The following is a 14,335-nucleotide window of genomic DNA, read 5'->3' on the forward strand; positions in this document are numbered from 1 at the left end:
CGCGACTCCCAAGGGAAAAAGGCTAGGTGAGGCAAATGTAAAACCAAGGTTGGGCCTTGCTGGAAGAGGTTTATTCAAAGCGAACTGTCAAGGGGGTCCCATAAATCACCCAACCGCGGAAGGGACGCAAAATCAAGGAACATAACACCGGTATGACGGAAAACTAGGGCGGCAAGAGTGGAACAAAACACCAGGCATAAGGCCGAGCCTTCCACCCTTTACCAAGTATATAGATGCATTAATTAAATAAGAGATATTGTGATATCCCAACATAAACATAATCCAACATGGAGAAATCTTCATCTTCACCTGCAACTAGCAACGCTATAAGAGGGGCTGAGCAAAAGTGGTAACATAGCCAAACAACGGTTTGCTAGGAAGGGTGGCAAAGGTTAGAGGTTCATGGCAATTTGGGAGGCTTGAAGAGCAAGTGATAGGTAGCGCAGCAAAGCGATAGAATGAAGCAACTAGCATAGCAATGATAGTAATGAGATCCAAGGTGACGGTCATCTTGCCTGAAGTCCCGCTAGGAAGAAAAACGAGTCCATGAAGAAGATGAAGCCACGAAGACGAACGAATCCTCACGATCGCAACGACATGGGAACTATCGAGAAGAAGCACACAACATAGTAAACACACCACACATGAACAAGGCATGATGCTCAACCAAGTATGATGCATGACAAGGCTACATGAAGCTACACATGGCAAGAGATGATGCATACAAGATCAACACATCAAAGCAAGTTTAAATGAGGCCGGAAACAACATATAACAATTCCAGTAAGTCCTCACATACAAATTTCGAAATTGGTCCAGAGCTGAACAAACCTTATGTTCAAGTTGTTAAACAGCAAGTTTAAATGCACCAAGATGATCTACACGAAATTTTAGTCAAGTTACATATAAAGTTCATTAGATTCGGAGCTACGGCCTAAAAGATATGAGCAAAACAAGCTAAACATGGCATTGATGCAAAATGCATACAAACATCAAGCAAAACCTCAAAACAAGGATACAACATGATAATACGAGACTACATGAAAAACTAAGCAAGTTTCATATAGAGCACACTCCAAACGGAGCAACGACGCAACACATACACTCCAAACAAGATATAACAACAATCTGTCCAAAACAGCAACTAGGCATCTAGCAAGCATCAAACCAATATGCTACAACAACTCAACATGAAAAAAAGGCATGGATGTGATGTATAAGTAAAGAATTACAAAACATGAACACTGAGCTATCTACAGAAATCACTAGAACATGCTCAAAAGGACATGGCAAGATTGCAAATAATAACAGGTTCACAGACTTAGCAGAAATTACTGGACATGGCAGAAATAACATCAGGTTACAAAGTTTAGAGCTATCAAACAACATGCTACAGGAATATATCATAGCAAACAAAGGCATGGAATGAATCTACTAATAGCCTAGAACAAAAGTCCCTTAATGATCACGAGCCAAAAAAGGCACAGAAGATATGATGGCATCCATGTAAACATAGCAAGTTTCATAAACAGATTCAGACTTGGAAGAAAACAGAGCATGTCAGAAATAACGATAAGTAGGCATGTTGGTGACCTTGAACCACTCACCACAGAGCAATATATGGCATGACAAGGTAACCAAATGTAATATGGCATAAATAGGAAGCTAAGAATGGCAATAGTATAGTCATAGGGTACATGGCTCACTAGTAACCACCATGGCAAAATTGATTAACATGTAAACAATCTGCCAGGAACATTTTATAGCAAAAGGAGAGCATGATTAAGACAGTCTAAATAGGCTATAACTGCAAACAAAGGCATGGATGGATAGAGCATAACATGTACAACAAAACACCCTTAGTGAACATATCCAGATTATGCATAGAATGACTTGTAGCAGCAGGTTTACATGGCATCACAACATAACAGACTCGGACTTTGCAGAAATTACTAAGTCACAGAAATCAGCTACATCATGGAGGCTACTTTGCATGCTTGTGCTAGTCACCAAATAGATCACAAAAATACAAGACAAGAACCACTGCAAAGATGGCATGATTTAGATCAAAACACATGTAGAGATCAAGCTCATAGGATGCATACACAACATGCAATGAAAAAGACAAATCACTAAGTTCTGATAACAGACAGCAGTTAACATCATATAGCACTCTTGCAACGGTCATTAGGGCATCAAGATGATCTCAAACAAGCATGACACAATGGAACAAAATGTAGAGCATCTCATGGCAAACATACTGACATATCATGCAAGCAAAACGGAGCAGTACACACAAAATTATGGCAGGTCAAAGTATGCAACATGCTGATAAAACCGTGGGACTTGGGCGAAATTTACCCTCCAAAAAACGGGACGAGGTGGTGCGGGATGGTGAGATCCGGGGCGCGGGCGAGGCGTTTGGTTCGCCTCCCGGTGGATCTGGTCCAGGGGCAGGTCAACACCGGCGGCGAGCTCCTCCGGCGACGGCACGGATGCCGAGGAGGTCAGGGAGGTCGAGCGGACGGGGCGAGGCGGCGCGGGGGCGGCGCCGGTGAAGAGGTGCGGCGGCGGAGGCTGGAGCTCCGGCGACGACGCGCGGTGGCCGGCGTGCGGGCGACGGGACGGCACGCGGTGGCCGGCGTGCGGGCGGCGCTCGCGAGGAGGCAGCGGCGACGGAGGGCGAGGGCGGCGGCGGAACTCCGACGGGCGGTGCGCAAATCCGGCGGCGAGCGGGCGCGGGAGGCGTGAAGGGGATCGTAGCTGAATTTTAAAATTTTCCTACGCTCATCAAGATCCATCTATGGAGTATACTAGCAACGAGGGGAAAGGAGTGCATCTACATACCCTTGTAGATCGTGAGCGGAAGCGTTCCAATGAACATTGTTGACGGAGTCGTACTCGTCGTGATTCAAATCACCGATGACCGAGTGCCGAACGGACGGCACCTCCGCGTTCAACACACGTATGGTGCAGCGACGTCTCCTCCTTCTTGATCCAGCAAGGGGGAAGGAGAGGTTGATGGAGATCCAGCAGCACGACGGCGTGGTGGTGGATGTAGCGGGATCTGGGCAGGGCTTCGCCGAGCGTCTGCGAGAGGGAGAGGTGTAGCAGGGGAGGAGGGAGGCGCCCAAGGCTGTAATACTACTGCCCTCCCTCCCCCCCCTTTATATAGGCCCCCTGGGAGGGGGGGGCACCGGCCAGAACCCATCTGGATGGGGGGGCGGCGGCCAGGGGGGTAACTTACCCCCCAAGTCAAGTGGGGCGCCCCCCACCCTAGGGTTTCCAACCCTAGGCGCAGGGGGGAGGCCCATGGGGGGCGCCCCAGCCCACTATGGGCTGGTTCCCTTCCCACTTCAGCCCATGGGGCCCTCCGGGACAGGTGGCCCCACCCGATGGACCCCCGGGACCCTTCCGGTGGTCCCGGTACAATACCGATAACCCCCGAAACTTTCCCGGTGGCCGAAACTGGACTTCCTATATATAATTCTTCACCTCCGGACCATTCCGGAACTCCTCGTGACGTCCGGGATCTCATCCGGGACTCCGAACAACTTTCGGGTTTCCGCATACTCATATCTCTACAACCCTAGCGTCACCGAACCTTAAGTGTGTAGACCCTACGGGTTCGGGAGACATGCAGACATGACCGAGACGCCTCTCCGGTCAATAACCAACAGCGGGATCTGGATACCCATGTTGGCTCCCACATGTTCCACGATGATCTCATCGGATGAACCACGATGTCGAGGATTCAATCAATCCCGTATACAATTCCCTTTGTCAATCGGTATGTTACTTGCCTGAGATTCGATCGTCGGTATCCCAATACCTTGTTCAATCTCGTTACCGGCAAGTCTCTTTACTCGTACCGCAATGCATGATCCCGTGACTAACGCCTTAGTCACATTGAGCTCATTATGATGATGCATTACCGAGTGGGCCCAGAGATACCTCTTCGTCATACGGAGTGACAAATCCCAGTCTCGATCCCTGCCAACCCAACAGACACTTTCGGAGATACCCGTAGTGTACCTTTATAGTCACCCAGTTACGTTGTGATGTTGGGCACACCCAAAGTACTCCTACGGTATCCGGGAGTTGCATGATCTCATGGTCTAAAGAGAAGATACTTGACATTGGAAAAGCTCTAGCAAACGAAACTACACGATCTTTTATGCTATGCTTAGGATTGGGTCTTGTCCATCACATCATTCTGCCAATGATGTGATCCCGTTATCAATGACATCCAATGTCCATAGTCAGGAAACCATGACTATCTGTTGATCAACGAGCTAGTCAACTAGAGGCTTACTAGGGACATGTTGTGGTCTATGTATTCACACATGTATTACGATTTCCGGATAATACAATTATAGCATGAACAATAGACAATTATCATGAACAAAGAAATATAATAATAACCATTTATTATTGCCTCTAGGGCATATTTCCAACAGTCTCCCACTTGCACTAGAGTCAATAATCTAGTTACATTGTGATGAATCGTACACCCATTGCGTCCTGGTGTTGATCATGTTTTGCCCTAGTGAGAGGTTTAGTCAACGGATCTGCTACATTCAGGTCCGTATGTACTTTACAAATATCTATGTCTCCATTTTGAACACTTTCATGGATGGAGTTGAAGCGACGCTTGATATTCCTGGTCTTCCTGTGAAACCTGGGCTCCTTCGCAAGGGCAATAGCTCCAGTGTTGTCACAAAAGAGAGTCATCGGGCCCGACGCATTGGGAATCACCCCTAGGTCGGTAATGAACTCCTTCATCCAGACTGCTTCCTGTGCTGCCTCCGAGGCTGCCATGTACTCCGCTTCACATGTAGATCCCGCCACGACGCTTTGCTTGCAACTGCACCAGCTTACTGCTCCTCCATTCAAAATATACACGTATCCGGTTTGTGACTTCGAGTCATCCAGATCTGTGTCGAAGCTAGCGTCGATGTAACCCTTTACGACGAGCTCTCCGTCACCTCCATAAACGAGAAACATATCCTTAGTCCTCTTCAGGTACTTCAGGATATTCTTGACCGCTGTCCAGTGTTCCATGCCGGGATTACTTTGGTACCTTCCTACCAAACTTACGGTAAGGTTTACATCAGGTCTGGTACACAACATGGCATACATAATAGACCCTATGGCTGAGGCATAGGGGATGACACTCATCTTTTCTCTATCTTCTGCCGTGGTCGGGCATTGAGCCGTGCTCAATTGCACACCTTGCAATACAGGCAAGAACCCCTTCTTGGACTGATCCATATTGAACTTCTTCAATATCTTGTCAAGGTATGTACTCTGTGAAAGACCAATGAGGCGTCTTGATCTATCTCTATAGATCTTGATGCCTAATATATAAGCAGCTTCTCCAAGGTCCTTCATTGAAAAACACTTATTCAAATAGGCCTTTATACTTTCCAAGAATTCTATATCATTTCCCATCAATAGTATGTCATCCACATATAATATGAGAAATGCTACAGAGCTCCCACTCACTTTCTTGTAAACACAGGCTTCTCCATAAGTCTGTGTAAACCCAAACGCTTTGATCATCTCATCAAAGCGAATGTTCCAACTCCGAGATGCTTGCACCAGCCCATAGATTGAGCGCTGGAGCTTGCATACTTTGTTAGCATTCTTAGGATCGACAAAACCTTTCGGCTGCATCATATACAACTCTTCCTTAAGAAAGCCGTTAAGGAATGCCGTTTTGACGTCCATCTGCCATATCTCATAATCATAGTATGCGGCAATTGCTAACATGATTCGGACGGACTTCAGCTTTGCTACGGGTGAGAAAGTCTCATCGTAGTCAACCCCTTGAACTTGTCGATATCCCTTAGCAACAAGTCGACCCTTATAGATGGTCACATTACCATCCGCGTCTGTCTTCTTCTTAAAGATCCATTTATTTTCTATGGCTCCCCGATCATCGGGCAAGTCAGTCAAAGTCCATACTTCGTTTTCATACATGGATCCTATCTCGGATTTCATGGCTTCTAGCCATTTGTCGGAATCCGGGCCCGCCATCGCTTCTTCAAAGTTCGAAGGTTCACCGTTGTCTAACAACATGATTTCCAGGACAGGGTTGCTGTACCACTCTGGTGCGGAACGTGTCCTTGTGGACCTACGAAGTTCAGTAGTGACTTGATCCGAAGCTTCATGATCATCATCATTAACTTCCTCCCCAGTCGGTGTAGGCACCACAGGAACATCTTCCCGCGCTGCGCTACTTTCCGGCACGGAAGGGGTGACTATCACCTCATCAAGTTCCACTTTCCTCCCACTCAATTCTTTCGAGAGAAACTCCTTCTACAGAAAGGACCCGTTCTTGGCAACGAAGATCTTTCCTTCAGATCTGAGGTAGAAGGTATACCCAATCGTTTCCTTAGGGTATCCTATGAAGACGCATTTTTCTGACTTGGGTTCGAGCTTTTCAGGTTGAAGTTTCTTGACATAAGCATCGCATCCCCAAACTTTTAGAAACGACAACTTAGGTTTCTTCCCAAACCATAATTAATACGGTGTCGTCTCAACGGATTTCGACGGAGCCCTATTTAAAGTGAATGCGGCGGTCTCTAAAGCATAGCCCCAAAATGAGAGCGGTAAATCGGTAAGAGACATCATAGATCGCACCATATCCAATAGAATGCGATTACGACGTTCGAACACACCGTTTCGCTGAGGTGTTCCAGGCGGCGTGAGTTGCGAAACGATTCCACATTTCCTTAAGTCCGCACCAAATTTGTGCCTTAAATATTCTCCACCACGATCTGATCGTAAGAATTTTATTTTCCCGTCACGTTGATTCTCAACCTCACTCTGAAATTCCTTGAACTTTTCAAAGGTTTCAGGCTTGTGTTTCATTAAGTAGACATACCCATATCTACTTAAGTCATTAGTGAGAGTGAGAACATAACGATATCCTCCGCGAGCCTCAACACTCATTGGACCGCACACATCGGTATGTATGATTTCCAATAAGTTGGTTGCTCGCTCCATTGTTCCGGAGAACGGAGTCTTGGTCATCTTACCCATGAGGCATGGTTCGCACGTGTCAAATGATTCGTAATCAAGAGACTCCAAAAGTCCATCTGCATGGAGCTTCTTCATGCGCTTGACACCAATGTGACCAAGGCGGCAGTGCCACAAGTATGTGGGACTATCGTTATCAACTTTACATCTTTTGGTATGCACACTATGAATATGTGTAACATCACGTTCGAGATTCATCAAAAATAAACCATTGACCAGCGGGGCATGACCATAAAACATATCTCTCATATAAATAGAACAACCATTATTCTCGGATTTAAATGAGTAGCCATCTCGAATTAAACGAGATCCAGATACAATGTTCATGCTCAAAGCTGGCACTAAATAACAATTATTGAGGTTTAAAACTAATCCCGTAGGTAGATGCAGAGGTAGCGTGCCGACGGCGATCACATCGACCTTGGAACCATTCCCGATGTGCATCGTCACCTCGTCCTTCGCCAGTCTTCGTTTATTCCGTAGTTCCTGTTTTGAGTTACAAATATGAGCAACCGCACCGGTATCAAATACCCAGGAGCTACTACGAGTACTGGTAAGGTACACATCAATTACATGTATATCACATATACCTTTGGTGTTGCCGGCCTTCTTGTCCGCTAAGTATTTGGGGCAGTTCCGCTTCCAGTGACCACTTCCCTTGCAATAAAAGCACTCAGTCTCGGGCTTGGGTCCATTCTTCGACTTCTTCCCAGTAACTAGCTTACCGGGCGCGGCAACTCCCTTGCCGTCCTTCTTGAAGTTCTTCTTACCCTTGCCCTTCTTGAACTTAGTGGTTTTATTCACCATCAACACATGATGTTCTTTTCTGATCTCCACCTCCGCTGATTTCAGCATTGAATATACCTCAGGAATGGTCTTTTCCATCCCTTGCATATTAAAGTTCATCACAAAGCTCTTGTAGCTTGGTGGAAGCGACTGGAGGATTCTGTCAATGGCCGCGTCATCCGGGAGATTAACTCCCAGCTGGGATAAGCGGTTGTGTAACCCAGACATTCTGAGTATGTGCTCACTAACAGAACTATTCTCCTCCATTTTACAGCTGAAGAACTTGTCGGAGACTTCATATCTCTCGACCCGGGCATGAGCTTGGAAAACCATTTTCAGCTCCTCGAACATCTCATATGCTCCATGTTTCTCAAAACGGTTTTGGAGACCCGGTTCTAAGCTGTAAAGCATGCCGCACTGAACGGGGGAGTAATCATCAGCACGCTGCTGCCAAGCGTTCATAACGTCTTGGTTCTCTGGGATTGGTGCTTCACCTAGCGGTGCTTCTAAGACATAATCTTTCTTGGCTGCTATGAGGATGATCCTTAGGTTCCGGACCCAGTCCGTATAGTTGCTGCCATCATCTTTCAGCTTGGTTTTCTCTAGGAACGCGTTGAAATTGAGGACAACGTGGGCCATTTGATCTACAAGACATAGTGTAAAGATTTTAGACTAAGTTCATGATAATTAAGTTCATCTAATCAAATTACTCAATGAACTCCCACTCAGATAGACATCCCTCTAGTCATCTAAGTGAAACATGATCCGAGTTAACTAGGCCGTGTCCGATCATCACGTGAGACGAACTAGTCAAGATCGGTGAACATCTCCATGTTGATCATATCTTCTATATGACTCATGCTCGACCTTTCAGTCCTCCGTGTTCCGAGGCCATGTCTGTACATGCTAGGCTCGTCAAGTCAACCTAAGTGTATTGCGTGTGTTCCGAGGCCATGTCTGTACATGCTAGGCTCGTCAACACCCGTTGTATGCGAACGTTAGAATCTATCACACCCGATCATCACGTGGTGCTTCGAAACAACGAACCTTCGCAACGGTGCACAGTTAGGGGGAACACTTTCTTGAAATTATCATAAGGGATCATCTTACTTACTACCGTCGTTCTAAGCAAATAAGATGCAAAAACATGATAAACATCACATGCAATCAAATAGTGACATGATATGGCCAATATCATTATACTCCTTTGATCTCCATCTTCGGGGCACCATGATCATCTTCATCACCGGCATGACACCATGATCTCCATCATTGTGTCTTCATGAAATCGTCACGCCAACGATTACTTCTACTTCTATGGCTAACGCGTTTAGCAACAAAGTAAAGTAATTTACATGGCGTTATTCAATGACACGCAGGTCATACAAAATAATAAAGACAACTCCTATGGCTCCTGCCGGTTGTCATACTCATCGACATGCAAGTCGTGATTCCTATTACAAGAATATGATCAATCTCATACATCACATATATCATTCATCACATCTTCTGGCCATATCACATCACATAGCACATGCTGCAAAAACAAGTTAGACGTCCTCTAATTGTTGTTGCAAGTTTTTACGTGGCTTGTAGGTTTCTAGCAAGAACGTTTCTTACCTATGTATGACCACAACGTGATTTGCCAATTTCTATTTACCCTTCATAAGGACCCTTTTCATCGAATCCGTTCCGACTAAAGTAGGAGAGACAGACACGCCCTAGCTACCTTATGCAACTAGTGCATGTCAGTCGGTGGAACCTGTCTCACATAAGCGTAAGTGTAAGGTCGGTCCGGGCCGCTTCATCCCACAATACCGCCGAAACAAGATAAGACTAGTAGCGGCAAGAAGAATTGGCAACATCAACGCCCACAACTACTTGGTGTTCTACTTGTTGGGAATCATAGCATAATTTTAAAATTTTCCTACGCTCACCAAGATGCATCTATGGAGTATACTAGCAACGAGGGGAAAGGAGTGCATCTACATACCCTTGTAGATCACGAGCGGAAGCGTTCCAATGAACGTGGATGACGGAGTCGTACTCGCCGTGATCCAAATCACCGATGACCGAGTGCCGAACGGACGGCACCTCCACGTTCAACACACGTACGGTGCAGCGACGTCTCCTCCTTCTTGATCCAGCAAGGGGAAAGGAGAGGTTGATGGAGATCCAGCAGCACGATGGCGTGGTGGTGGATGTAGCGGGATGCCGGCAGGGCTTCGCCGAGCTTCTACGAGAGAGAGAGGTGTAGCAGGGGAGGAGGGAGGCACCAAGGCTGTAATGTTGCTGCCCTCCCCCCCTTTATATAGGCCCCCTGGGAGGGGGGGCACCGGCCAAACCCCATCTAGGGGCTGGTTCCCTTTCCACTTCACCCCACGGGGTCCTCCGGGATAGGAGACCCCACCCGGTGGACCCCCGGGACCCTTCCGGTGGTCCCGGTACAATACCGGTAACCCCCGAAAGTTTCCCGGTGGCCGAAACTTGACTTCCTATATATAATTCTTCACCTCCAGACCATTCCGGAACCTCTCGTGACATCCGGCATCTCATCCGGGACTCCGAAAAACTTTCGGGTTTCCGCATACACATATCCCTACAACCCTAGCGTCACCGAACCTTAAGTGTGTAGACCCTATGGGTTCGGGAGACATGTAGACATGACCGAGACGCCTCTCCGGTCAATAACCAACAGCGGGATCTGGATACCCATGTTGGTTCCCACATGTTCCACGATGATCTCATCGGATGAACCACGATGTCGAGGATTCAATCAATCCCGTATACAATTCCCTTTCTTAATCGGTATGTTACTTGCCCGAGCTTCGATCGTCGGTATCCCAATACCTTGTTCAATCTCGTTACCGGCAAGTCTCTTTACTCGTACCGCAATGCATGATCCCGTGACTAACGCCTTAGCCACATTGAGCTCATTATGATGATGCATTACCGAGTGGGCCCAGAGATACCTCTCCGTCACACGGAGTGACAAATCCCAGTCTTGATCCGTGCCAACCCAACAGACACTTTCGGAGATACCCGTAGTGCACCTTTATAGTCACCCAGTTACGTTGTGACGTTTGGTGCACCCAAAGCACTCCTACGGTATCCGGGAGTTGCACGATCTCATGGTCTAAGGAAAAGATACTTGACATTGCAAAAGCTCTAGCAAACGAAACTACACGATCTTTTATGCTATGCTTAGGATTGGGTCTTGTCCATCACATCATTCTCCTAATGATGTGATCCCGTTATCAACGACATCCAATGTCCATAGTCAGGAAACCATGACTATCTGTTGATCAACGAGCTAGTCAACTAGAGGCTTACTAGGGACACGTTGTGGTCTATATATTCACACATGTATTATGATCTCCGGATAACACAATTATAGCATGAACAATAGACAATTACCATGAACGAAGAAATATAATAATAACCATTTATTATTGCCTCTAGGGCATATTTCCAAGACTACTCGTGCATAGTAACTACGCATAGGCCTGGCTCATGATGCCATTGAAGGGGATCGTAGCTGAATTTTAAAATTTTCCTACACTCACCAAGATCCATCTATGGAGTATACTAGCAACGAGGGGAAAGGAGTGCATCTACATACCCTTGTAGATCGCGAGCGGAAGCGTTCCAATGAACGTTGTTGACAGAGTCGTACTCGCCGTGATTCAAATCACCGATGACCGAGTGCCGAACGGATGGCACCTCCGCGTTCAACACACGTAAGGTGCAGCGACGTCTCCTCCTTCTTGATCCAGAAAGGGGGAAGGAGAGGTTGATGGAGATCCAGCAGCACGACGGCGTGGGGGTGGATGTAGCGGGATCTCGGCAGGGCTTCGCCGAGCGTCTGCGAGAGGGAGAGGTGTAGCAGGGGAGGAGGGAGGCGCCCAAGGCTGTAATACTACTACCCTCCCTCCCCCCTTTATATAGGCCCCCTGGGAGGGGGGGGGGCGCCGGCCAGAACCCATCTGGATGGGGGGGGCGGCGGCCAGGGGGGTAACTTAACCCCCAAGTCAAGTGGGGCGCCCCCCACCCTAGGGTTTCCAACCCTAGGCGCAGGGGGGAGGCCCATGGGGGGCGCCCCAGCCCACTATGGGCTGGTTCCCTTCCCACATCAGCCCATGGGGCCCTCCGGGACAGGTGGCCCCACCAGGTGGACCCCCGGGACACTTCCGGTGGTCCCGGTACAATACCGATAACCCCGAAACTTTCCCGGTGGCCAAAACTGGACTTCCTATATATAATTCTTCACCTCCAGACCATTCCGGAACTCCTCGTGACGTCTGGGATCTCATCCGGGACTCCAAACAACTTTCGGGTTTCCGTATACTCATATCTCTACAACCCTAGCGTCACCGAACCTTAAGTGTGTAGACCCTACGGGTTCGGGAGACATGCAGACATCACCGAGACGCCTCTCCGGTCAATAACCAACAGCGGGATCTGGATACCCATGTTGGCTCCCACATGTTCCACGATGATATCATCGGATGAACCACGATGTCGAGGATTCAATCAATCCTGTATACAATTCCCTTTGTCAATCGGTATGTTACTTGCCCGAGATTCGATCGTCGGTATCCCAATACCTTGTTCAATCTTGTTACCGGCAAGTCTCTTTACTCGTACCGCAATGCATGATCCCGTGACTAACGCCTTAGTCACATTGAGCTCATTATGATGATGCATTACCGAGTGGGCCCAGAGATACCTCTCCGTCATACGGAGTGACAAATCCCAGTCTCGATCCGTGCCAACCCAACAGACACTTTCGGAGATACCCGTAGTGTACCTTTATAGTCACCCAGTTACGTTGTGACGTTTGGCACACCCAAAGTACTCCTACGGTATCCGGGAGTTGCACGATCTCATGGTCTAAGGAGAAGATACTTGACATTGGAAAAGCTCTAGCAAACGAAACTACACGATCTTTTATGCTATGCTTAGGATTGGGTCTTGTCCATCACATCATTCTCCCAATGATGTGATTCCGTTATCAACGACATCCAATGTCCATAGTCAGGAAACCATGACTATCTGTTGATCAACGAGCTAGTCAACTAGAGGCTTACTAGGGACATGTTGTGGTCTATGTATTCACACATGTATTACGATTTCCGGATAATACAATTATAGCATGAACAATAGACAATTATCATGAACAAAGAAATATAATAATAACCATTTATTATTGCCTCTAGGGCATATTTCCAACAAGGAGCAGCCCTGGGCGGCGAAGGGCGCGGACGGCGGCGCGGGGAGCCGGGCCGGGGAGGGCCTGGCTCGGGCTCGGCGGGCCCGCAGTGGAGAGGCGCGGTGGAGGGGAACCGGCTGGGTGAGGTGGCGGCGCCTGGTTGGCCAGGAGCGGCGGCGGAGCTGACGTGTCGCGTGGGGATTGGTTCGGGTGAGGTGGCCGGTGGACACGTCTGGCGGAGTTGGACGTGTCCGGCGGTGAGAGGGGAATTTTGCTAGGGTTTGCACCGTGAATTTCGGGAGAGGCACACGTATTTATAGGTAGAGAGAGCTAGGAGAGTCCAAACGGGGTGCGGTTTTCGCCCACACGATCGTGATTGAACGACCGAGAGCATGGAGGGGGGTTTGCTTGGTTAGTGGGCTGTGGTGAAGGGGTGCTGGGCTGCAAAGAGAGAGGGGTTTTAGGCTACGCGGTTAACCGTTGGGGCATCAAACGACGTCCAAATGAAATGAAATTTGACGGGCGGTCTGTCGGTGCTATACCAAGGCCACTCGGAAAATCTCGGCCCATTCCGAGAAGGTTTTTCTCCCACTCACGAAACAAGGTCTGAGAGGGGCGACGGGCGCGTACGAGAGTGTCGGATCGCGAAGCGGACAACGGGGAAAAGGACCGGATGCAAGTTTTGAAAAACATGATGATGCAATGCAGATGATGACATGGCAAAATGCAACACGCAAGCAAATGACATGGCAACAACGACGAATAACTGGCAGACACCTGGCGCATCGGATCCGGGGCGTTACATGTGCCTTCTTCGATAGCCAGGTTTTGTAAGATCAATGGTTCACGTTCTGTTTGAGTGCCGTCCTGGCTTACCATCGTGTTTGTGGTGGCAACATCTTTTACAGCACAATGTTTCTTTTCTGATGGTGCGGCCTTTTTCTTGTTGTTGTCTGACTTTCTCTCTGGAATGTTTGCTGCATGGTCTTCCAATGCACTGTGGCCCTTTGCTTCTTTGCTTGTGTCTGCGTGCGTGTCTTCTTGAGGTTTCTGCGTTATCGTGCAAAAGCGTGGTTAAAAAATAATTAAATGTGCTCGTTATTTTCATTGTAGTTTAGTGTCCGTTCCCTAAGAAAAATACTCAAATGTTTAGTGTGTCTTTGAACGTTTTTTGTAGCTTCACCTTTTCAGTCGTTTCCACCGGTGCTGCCTCTTCGAGCTTTTCTTCTTTGAGTGGAGGTTTTTGGAGCTCCTCTGGATCTTTTTCGTTTTGTTCATCCGTGGTGTCGT

Source organism: Triticum aestivum, chromosome 2D (genome assembly GCF_018294505.1).
Source record: "Triticum aestivum cultivar Chinese Spring chromosome 2D, IWGSC CS RefSeq v2.1, whole genome shotgun sequence".
Classification (NCBI taxonomy): domain Eukaryota; kingdom Viridiplantae; phylum Streptophyta; class Magnoliopsida; order Poales; family Poaceae; genus Triticum; species Triticum aestivum.